This window comes from Calonectris borealis, chromosome 4, assembly GCF_964195595.1.
Source record: "Calonectris borealis chromosome 4, bCalBor7.hap1.2, whole genome shotgun sequence".
NCBI classification, from domain to species: Eukaryota; Metazoa; Chordata; class Aves; order Procellariiformes; family Procellariidae; genus Calonectris; species Calonectris borealis.
Genome location: NC_134315.1, coordinates 44,157,900 through 44,167,688, shown reverse-complemented (window position 1 = coordinate 44,167,688; position 9,789 = coordinate 44,157,900). Strand labels below are relative to the sequence as shown.

General features: G+C 38.2%; 1 long non-coding RNA gene across 1 annotated transcript; it reads left to right on the top strand.

The window, feature by feature from the left end:
- Positions 1–361: 361 nt before the first annotated feature.
- On the top strand, positions 362–8,036 carry LOC142081962 (uncharacterized). Its single transcript, XR_012673523.1, has 4 exons — positions 362–432; positions 1,998–2,041; positions 3,022–3,492; positions 7,149–8,036. It is a non-coding gene; the product is annotated as an uncharacterized LOC142081962 (long non-coding RNA).
- The last annotated feature ends 1,753 nt before the right edge of the window (positions 8,037–9,789 follow it).

Genomic DNA, 9,789 nt, shown 5'->3' with positions numbered 1-9,789 from the left:
TGACTGGGACATTAGTTTCACAGGCTTTGTCGTTCAGTGTAATTTTTTTGTCTTTTCTTTTATGGTCTTTCCCTGTTTGAAAAGAAAATTCATATTCCTCATTTATTTAACAATTGAAACACTTTTTTTTTTTAGTGACGAGCATGTCTGGAAGCAAGCATGACTATAGGAACCACAGGCAAAGCTGACATATCAGCAAAAGCAGCACAGGTCCTTCAAACGCCAGGAGTTGTTCCTGTGACGTGCCAATATTTCCCTGTTCTGGTGTCTGATCTGATTCTTTGGTTGTTTGGTTTTTTCCTCCTCTCTCCACAGCAAAACTGGCTTTTTCTCCTCTCTGCTGGCTTCTGTGACTAACTGGTGTTAACTGAACCTTTGCACAGAAGAAAGTGTGCATAAGACATCGACAATCTATTTAGTCTTGTACTCCAAGTGAGTCAGATCCTTTCTTGCTATTGTGTGTGTTAGAAGGAGATAAGGGACTCTTGGAAGATTTGGAGACAAGATACGGAAGGTTTTACTGTTGTTACATGCTTCTGGAGGTGGCAAGGGAATCGGAGAAGAGAGGAAGGGTTTTAAAGTCATCATGTATAACTAAATGATTCCTGAGCAAATTTATTAAAAGGTAATTTAAAGGGAAAAAATGAGTGTTTTACTCATTAGACTATGCCATGATTAGGAAAAATACCTGATTTGAAACCTGAAGCCTGTGGCTTAACTAGCCTCACTGACAACATGGAAGGAAGCCTTTTCCTTTCTTCTGTGCATCTAGAAGAAACTGAAAAGAAGGATGCATATGGACCTACACAAAATACCTGCTAGCTCACAGATGTTACAATGGTGTTGTCACCTGGGGCAGTGGTCCTTAGCACTGACACCGTCAGAATAATGTCAAAATGATAAACTAGTCCTGACTCTTCTGATTCCCTTTGTTGGAAAGGAAAGCATCTAAGAAATTTGTGTGCAGCCAATAACAATTGGTAGCTTTTAAAATGAAAGGGTTTATGTATTCCCATCCAAATATCAGGCTGTGGGCGGGGGGGGTGTATGTGTACATACTCAATGCTAAAGGCAGAATTCTACTGATGCCGTTTCAGAGAAGTATCTGGCTCCCAATAAATACCAATCAACTGCAGAAAAGACAAGTTGTTAGGGGGAGGGGAAGGGTGAACAGGAAGTCCATTCTGAAAATTTAATTCTAAATTTTAACTTACGCCTTTCTCAGACAGTCATCATGCTGTGAGAGAGTAATGCTGAAAAAAATTTTTATTTGCCTGCAACAAAAGTTTCAAAGCAGCCCAGTTTGAGCACAAAATATGCTTTATAGAATGGAGCATAGTGTATTAGAATAGTTTGAGAAGTTTTGGAGATATTAAATCTAGACCAACAGATCATCTGAAAAGTATCTTCTGGATGGAAATTGTTCAAAATGCTTCCTTGTATTTTTTGTATTTGCTTTACGAAGACTGTTGTGCAGCAAAGAGGTTCCTGATGAGGGAGAAAATGGCCCACAATTGCACTGGTTTTGGACTACTTAGACACAAACTAAATCCATAAACCTATGGATTTCTATCAAATGGTAATGAATGGAAACTGAAAAAACTAGCACGTTTAAGGATGAGTTCAGAATGGACAGGTAACACATTCCTGCTAGAGTTCTTTTAATATAGATAAGGGGGACTGAGAAAAATAGCCTTTGAAATATTCAGATAGCCTTTCACCACCCCTTTCTAACATCAAAAGGAAAAATAGTTGAATCAAAGTCACTGTGAGTAATACATAACAGTCATTGGGAAGACAAATAAGCCAAAGTTGCAAAGGTGAATTTCTGGTAGTTATACTTACAGCTGAACCCCGAAATATTTCTATACTTATCTAAGCACTAACCAAGTGCTTTTTTTTTTTTTTTTTTTTTTTTTTTTTTTTTACATCGTACATGGATTTACTTAGGATCAAAATATAGCAAGTTTGTTAACCAGTTATTTCCCTTGAAATAGCTGAAATGCTAGATGGTGATCTTCTTGCCCTGCGTCCTGAAGAGGTGAGTATATCACTAATTATATCCCATTAGCAAATGACCTATGAGAATGAGACAAGTCACCATATCCGTCACCAGGACATTGGCCTTGCTTGTCCTGGGTCAGTGCAAACCTAAGAGCTCTGCTTTTCTATTAAAATCTAAGTAACATTTCACATGGTTCTGATACCAAAGCTTCCACAGCTCTACTCAAAAGATCATGTTCAGAGTCAGTATCTGATATTGCTAGCCACTTATCATCATAACAGATGATAGTGTTGTAATGTTGTGCACTGCTTCTGTCACTCTGTTGAGGTAGGTGGCTCATCCCGCCATCTAATACTTCAAAGGCAATTTTTTATTTAAAATTGCATATGGCTCTCCTTCATCTAGATTTATATTATGTGCACAGACTTTATCCCAGAAGTTGCCATAAAATTTGCTTTATCTTGGCTCGCAGTCTTCCATCACTAAAAGGAAAGGTTCTGAACCATAATGCTGAAATACAAGTTTTCCCTCATTTTCTCGATGGTTTTGTTGTTACTTAATTCTCCAATTATTTTAAATTTTATTTTAAAATTCTTTAATCATTTGCCTGATAAGTGGTTATTCTACCCAAATGATTTTTACTTCTGTGATTTATTTCTACATAGTTAGAGAGTGATTTGGTGCTTACTACATGAATTAATTACATACATTAAAAGATTCTTCTCTTATCAGTGATGATCAGGCATTCAAGGACAGGTGAAAGTCTTAGTACTAGATTGGATTACATTGGATTAAATTCAGTTTGGAATTTTTAAAATGTACAAGAATATTTGGACCTCTGTTTTTATTCTAGACATTTGTAATTTAAAGACACAAAAGGTTATCTATTACATATGCAGGTGTGGGGGTGCATTTCCCCCCCTTCCCTAGACCACTCTACAATCTCAGGAATTCCCGTTAGGCTTTAGCCTTTGTGTAATGAGTTGGGTAGTTAAGCGTCCCTTGACCATTACCAGGAACACTTGCACCGCTAAGGTGGGGAGCGGCACTGACCGTACCAGGAACTCCTGTTGCTGGGCCAAGGTGGGGAACGAAAGCGGGAATAATTCATAATCCCCTGACAGCCTTGGAATATTCCCTACCTGGAACTATAGTGGAACTATACCATTGTTACTGTTCTGGATTGTGGCCAGGATGGAAATTTACTGATGACTAAAACCAATCATCTTGTGACCCTATACACAGCGGTCCTTAAGTGAGGCCCTTTGAGCTCTCCTGGACTGCAGCGGGCTGTCACCAGTATCTCCCTCTGAGTGGGACGCCTCTCACAGCTCACAGACTCTCAAGTTTGCGAAGTTCAGAGGACCGTCGCTGAAAGCTGACCCGGGCTGAAACCCTTCACTCCTCAAGACTCAACCTCTCCCATTGAGAAATGCCGAGATATTTGACGTGAATATTTCACTGAACTCAAGGGGAATTTTTAACAGGTATACCTTTATACATACATATATCTTTGTGTCTGTCTGCGTATGTGTGTGAATTGATGGAGGTACCCGATAGCAAGTATAGTATAAATATGACCATCTCGAATCTGTAATTAAGTCACTGTTGTGATTGTGGTAAATTCTATTAACTTACTTTGTAAATGTTAAATTAGTCAATGATTAAGTGTTGCTAAAAATCTTGTGATCCACCTTAAACGGTGAATGAACCTTAGACTCCTACTAGACACATATAATCCCTTAGACATAAACCATTGACCAAGTCTGGGATTAGGAGTGGATCCAGCTGCACCTAAGCTCCATTAGGAGTTTAGAAAGCAAGGTGGTCTAACTCTGAATCTCGTGACTCAATGGGAGGATTTCCTTACTCTTTGTATTTCTTCCATTAGACATAAACCGTTGTCCAAGTCTAAGACTAAGATTGGACCTAGCTGCACCTAAGCTCCCTCAGGAGTTTAGAAAGCAAGGGGGTCTTCTCTGAACCTCATGACTCAACGGGAGGGTCTCCCTTACCCTTTTGCGTCTTTGGTCTCTGTATAAATCATTCTAACTCAATTCTAACTCAATTTTTGCTTTGTATATTTCATTCACGTAGGAAGTGATGGAGTGAATCTTGCCATCAAACTTTGTTAAGTTTCACTTTTATAAATTCCTATTAAAACCACTTTTTGCTAATACCTTTGACGGTGATTCTTTAAGTGATCTAAATCACTCATCCGCAACAGCAAGCTACAAAGTTTCTTTAGCTAATATCCACCATCTCCCAAATGCTGGAGGAAAAATGAGTGTATACCCCTGTCTCCCTCATCTTCATGCATACACACACACCAATTATTGACCTTATTTACACATCTCTTACATGCTTAAAATGCTCATATTGCTTTTTTCCCCACTTTCTCTGAAGAAGGAGCTTAATACCTTTGTTCTATGGAGGGAAAAAGAAATAATATCTATTTTTATTTGTCAAGTAAGTTAAAGAAACTCCATTGACCCTCATACACAAAAACAGCTAGATTCGACTCTCCTCACTTTCCCAGTTTCCATATGCTGATCATTCATTTCAAGCACTGTGCTCCTCTTACCTACTTCAATTCCTTGGAGAGCAGTTCATACATCATTCACTCCCATTTAGCAATATGTTATTCTCCAGAGAAAGACCCCTTCTCATTTAATCCAGTCCACCTACTAAAAAGGCTGGAAAACACTGTATAACCCTTGTGAAGGTCATACAGTGGAAAGACCTACTGTTTAATGCAACATAATATCCTGAAGTACTAAAGCAACTAAAAGATAATAGGAGGAAGGAATGTAAATGGATGGAGAAGACATGAAGCTCTCCCTTATCTACTTCCTGCAGGCATTAGGAATGGAAAAAGATGGTATTTCACTTTTTATTGCTGAATTTGGAAGACATGGTTCTAAATGAGCTGCTCTTGTTCCCTGTTGCTTTATGTAATAGACGGGGAAATTATAATGGACTTACTGATGATGTCCCAAATTCATTTAGTCTCCTAGTGATCCAGCTGAATGTATTTCCAAACTGTCAAGATAGCTTGAAAATCAATTTTGATATCTCTCTAAGCTCTAGCAGTGTTTGATGAGTCTTCTTTTCTCTCCCAAACCAGCTGGGAAACAGGTAGGACAGCAACCTTTCTGCCATCTGGGTAGGGAAGGAGAAATTTCTAATCAAAATGCTTTCATTTGTGGATTTCTTCTTCTTTATTTCCTGTAGCATCTGGCTAGAATTAAGTGCCACCATTTAAAAAGCATAGGGCACGGTTCAGGGAACAAATGATGCATTCAGAAATCACATACATACTCTTCTCAAATTCTTTTCTCTCAGAAACTGTTATTACGCCCTTGGTATCTACACCCAGCTTGGTGGCAGATGAATACTGCCAACAGTGTGGCAGCATCAGATGCATCACTTGCAGCTATTTCATGAATCACCAACACTAGTAAAATGAAGGAAAAAATAATAATCATGTTACCTATCAAGCTTAAAGCAAAAGTTACTGGTACCTCAAATGCTGAATATAATTATGAAAAAAAGATAACAGAGCAATATGGACATCTCTTTGCAAAATGGGATCTTAAAGATAACGCAAGAATGAGTTCTTAAGAACCCAAAGAGCAATAACAGGGCAAAAACTTAGTCTTTCTACTTTCTTCCTATGCCCTTTTGCAGGACCAAAGGAGGTTTCACTTTGCCTTCACTTAAAACTACATTCTAATATAAATTCTGTAACATTGTGAAATGTATTGGTAATAAATCAGACTGCCTATAAGTGTACAGGGGATACTGTTCTCTAGGTATATGCTCCTCAAATCCAATAGCAAATCTGGCTCCATATAAATGTAAAAAAAATTGTTAAAAGCTATTTCCTCTTAGTCCAGATATTTCTAATCCTAAATCTGTAGCTGACTTGTTTTATGAATCACCTTACTAATACACCACAGGAACCCACAGAGCAAAATTACAGAGCTGTCAAGTTCTTCTGATGATTAGTACTCTTAAGAGCTCTAAACTCTAAGATTACATCTCCAGAGGTCTTGCTACATGAAATTTCAGTATAACTAGCTGTTTTTTTCAAAATTATTTGCTGGGTTCTTTAGGGATATATTATCATATCAGCTTTAAGTCACTGTATACTGCTTGAGACCTTCTCTCTGAAGGAGGAAACTTGCTCTGTTCTTAGAAAAGTGCCCTTGAAATAGAAAAGAGGGCAGGTTACTATGGTCATACTAACATTTAAATACACCAGTCAGCACAACTATTTTCATATATAACTGCTCACATTTCATATCTGACAATAAAAATTAAAGTACAAAAAAGATCCCATTCTGCATCTTCTGTGTTTTTATATTGTTGAACAAAACCAAGAGCTTATAGCAGAGTTTGATAAGACTTAACCCACAAGCCATTTTTTTTTCCTTTACGCGTTAAAAGGTATTGAGTACAAAGAATCTCCTACCATGATTGTTACATTGCACCGTTGATAAGTTTCCTTGCTGAGCAAAGAAATCTCTATCAGACTTGATGAAAAGTACGTAGTCATTTTTCTGAACTGCGTTTATCATCATCTTCATTTTAAACTTCCTGTTCTTCTTTGCCGCGTCCTGTTTTCTTTAAAGCCTCCTGTTGCTGCTCATTTCCTCTCTCTGCTGCAGAACTCCATTTCTAGGCAGGGAACATTGCAGTTATAAAAACCTCAAGAGACTGTTGAATCGCTAAGCTTCTCCTTTGCAGGGCAAAAATCCCATATAATCAGTATGTATAAAGCAAAGCGGGCACAGTCTCTTCTCAGTTCCAGGTCACATGTATTACCCGTATTATGCGTTGACCAAATTCAAGGAGATCATTCCAGGGCAAAACAAGGTATTAATTTTCTTTGTATTTCCAAGAGGAACACTGTGACAGACAGTGTTTGACTTATTGACTCTTCTCCTATATTTGGATCGTACAATGAGAATATTGCTTTGCAGAACACTGAGAAAAAACAAACCAAAACAAACAAAAAAATCCCCAAAAAAGCCGAGTGCAAACCCTCATCCTGACTGTATTCTTGCAAAGGCTGGATATGGCCCTGAGTAATGAATTTACATTTACGCATTCTTCCTGTACTACATGCAGTTTTCAGACATATCTGAAGAGAATCAGCCACTCCTCTGTCACTAACCAAGATGCCTCCAGTAAACGGGGGTACCACAAAGCATCAAGACACCGCCAGAGTAGGATGGATCACAAAGAGGTTCACTGGAGGAGCTGACACGCAAGTGAAGGCTCAGAGCCAAGCCACTGTGCCTGAGCCTCGCCTGGACCCTAGCTAGGCTTTCCGTACAGTAACCGAGTGTGGGAGCTCTCTGCACTCCCCTCCAGCCAGGCTCACGCATCGGAATTATATGCTTCATACAATGCGTCAGTTTGTCCAAGCAACGTTATAAGAACACATCTTGGTTGGTATGAAAATGACAATTAAAAATGTGAAAATGAAAAAATCTTGTGTTAGTAACTTTTTGATTTTTACTGGTTGATTGGTTTTGTTGGGTTTGTGATTTGGTTTTTTTTTTTTGCTTTTAGAGCAATGGGCTGATACTGTTAAAAAGTAATTTGACTGTGGTTACTGTAAATCAGAATTTAAAATTGTGGTGGATTTTGGTATACAAGATCTGGCCCAGATTCAGACTTCACTTATATAGCTGTCAATAAGGAACAAATCTCATTTAACGAATTAGCCCAGAGCTACAAGGAATGACAGAACTGAATCTCACCCTCTGCAGCTGGAAAGTTCTTTTATATGCTACATTACACTTGCTCCCAGCAGCATTTCCAGAAAAATCTTAAAATAGTTCCTAACTAAATCAAATTAAGTATAGTATGCAACAGTTAAGTATAATCACTTTTTTTCCCAACTTCTCGTGCAGTGTTTTTATTGTTGAAGTCTCAAGTACATTTCCATGAGCAGGAAACACCAACACATTTTTAAAAGCTTTGCATGTAATTGCCTTTCTATACCATTCTGCATGCTTTGCCTAAAGAGTGTAACTTTTTTCTTTTTCCTGATCTACTCTAAACCCCATGAAATGAAAGAAATTGTAAAACATGATTTCCCGTATGAATTATCACATTTCTTTTGACAAGTACAATTATTGTTGGCATGTGCACCCAAATTGTATTTCATTTTCTGAAGAAGCAGCTCATTACGATCGGTGAAATCTCTAGTAAAAGGAAGGCATAGAAGAAGTACTGTATAAATATTGACTTACTCTTAGTACCTGTCAGCAAAAATGCAAATGGCCACAAATCACAGCTGCAAAGGAAATGCAATAAAACCCAGAAACAGCTACTATATACACTGGCAAGGGTAAAGTGATTTCCAGACTCCCATATGTCTGAACTGGAAACACTTAGATTAAACAAAGCAAAGATGCTCCAGATGGACATTTTGGTCCATAATTAACATAATATCTATATGCATTCTGTATCATTATAGGATACAATACTTTATGTTAATGTTAGTTTGACGAGATAGCTCAAAACCAACATATGGTTCATAGTTGTTGTATTCTGTTCCTTGCCTGGCCTATGGTATATTTGACTTAACACATTTGAATACAGTAACGTATCTACATTGTCTTGTGTGGTCCAGGCTTTGATTGTGGTCAAATGATAAGGGCTAACCCACATCCATATTGTTCAGGTCACATTAACTGTGTCCATACTACATATTGTCTGGAGTATACAACGACACCGTAATTATTCTGTAGTGTTTGTTCCTTCAATACATACATAGCTGCGGCATGCAGTGTGCACTATGCTCACATCCCTTCTACCTTGGGCAGCTAATACATGTTTTATTTATGTGGCCACACCATATATGAGTCAGCCTTTTAAAATTACTCATGACCTAAGATGCAGCCTGATTTCTGATCTGAACCCTCCTGCTGTTGCTGCTTGTCAAGAAGCAAAAACTTTGCAGGGATGACACTGAGCAGTTAGTTAGCAAGTGGATCCTGTCCTCCTGGAGGAATAATGTTCCTGGACCTTCAGAGGACCTCCGTACCAAGTGTCTTGCTTTCCTGAAGCCTTAGAAATGAACTTACTGTTCCAGCAATAAGATTGGTAATGAGGAATAAAATTTCTCTGAGGCCACTGTGGAAGCGAGTTCTTTTTAAACACAGAATTTTAGTTTATTTACCACTATAGTATCCCTATGGTCACTACAAAAGACAGTTTGTCTACATATATATAATATCCATTTATTGCTGCATTCCCTTCCTACAGAGTAAACGGATTTCTTGAATGTTTATTGTGACCACTATGTATCATTAGTTGCAGTATCTTAGTACAGTTTATATCAATTTCCCCACTCAGCTCCACGTGTGCACCCAGGACAATTAGGAATGGCTCCTGGCTCCTCAGGTGAAACCCTGGCTCTGTTGAAGTCAGTGAAAGTTTAGGACTTTACTAGGATCACAATTTTTCCATCCCTGTTGAGCCTCTACTTGATACATTTTGCTGATCTTGTGTACTTTTGCTGTCTACTTGTGTAGCTGATCAGTCAAAGCAAGCTAGAGGAAGATACGTTCTGCACAACAGTGTTCCCAAGTATATACAATGGTAATTTCTGTAGAAATCCCTGAACTAATTTATCATTCAAGTCTCAAGTTGAGACTGGTTCATTGTTTTGTTTCTATTATGTAGGGGGTTTTGTTGTTGTTGTTGTTTTTTAAAACCCATGCTGATACAGAATTAAGTGGTTCACAGACATGTTGTGTAGA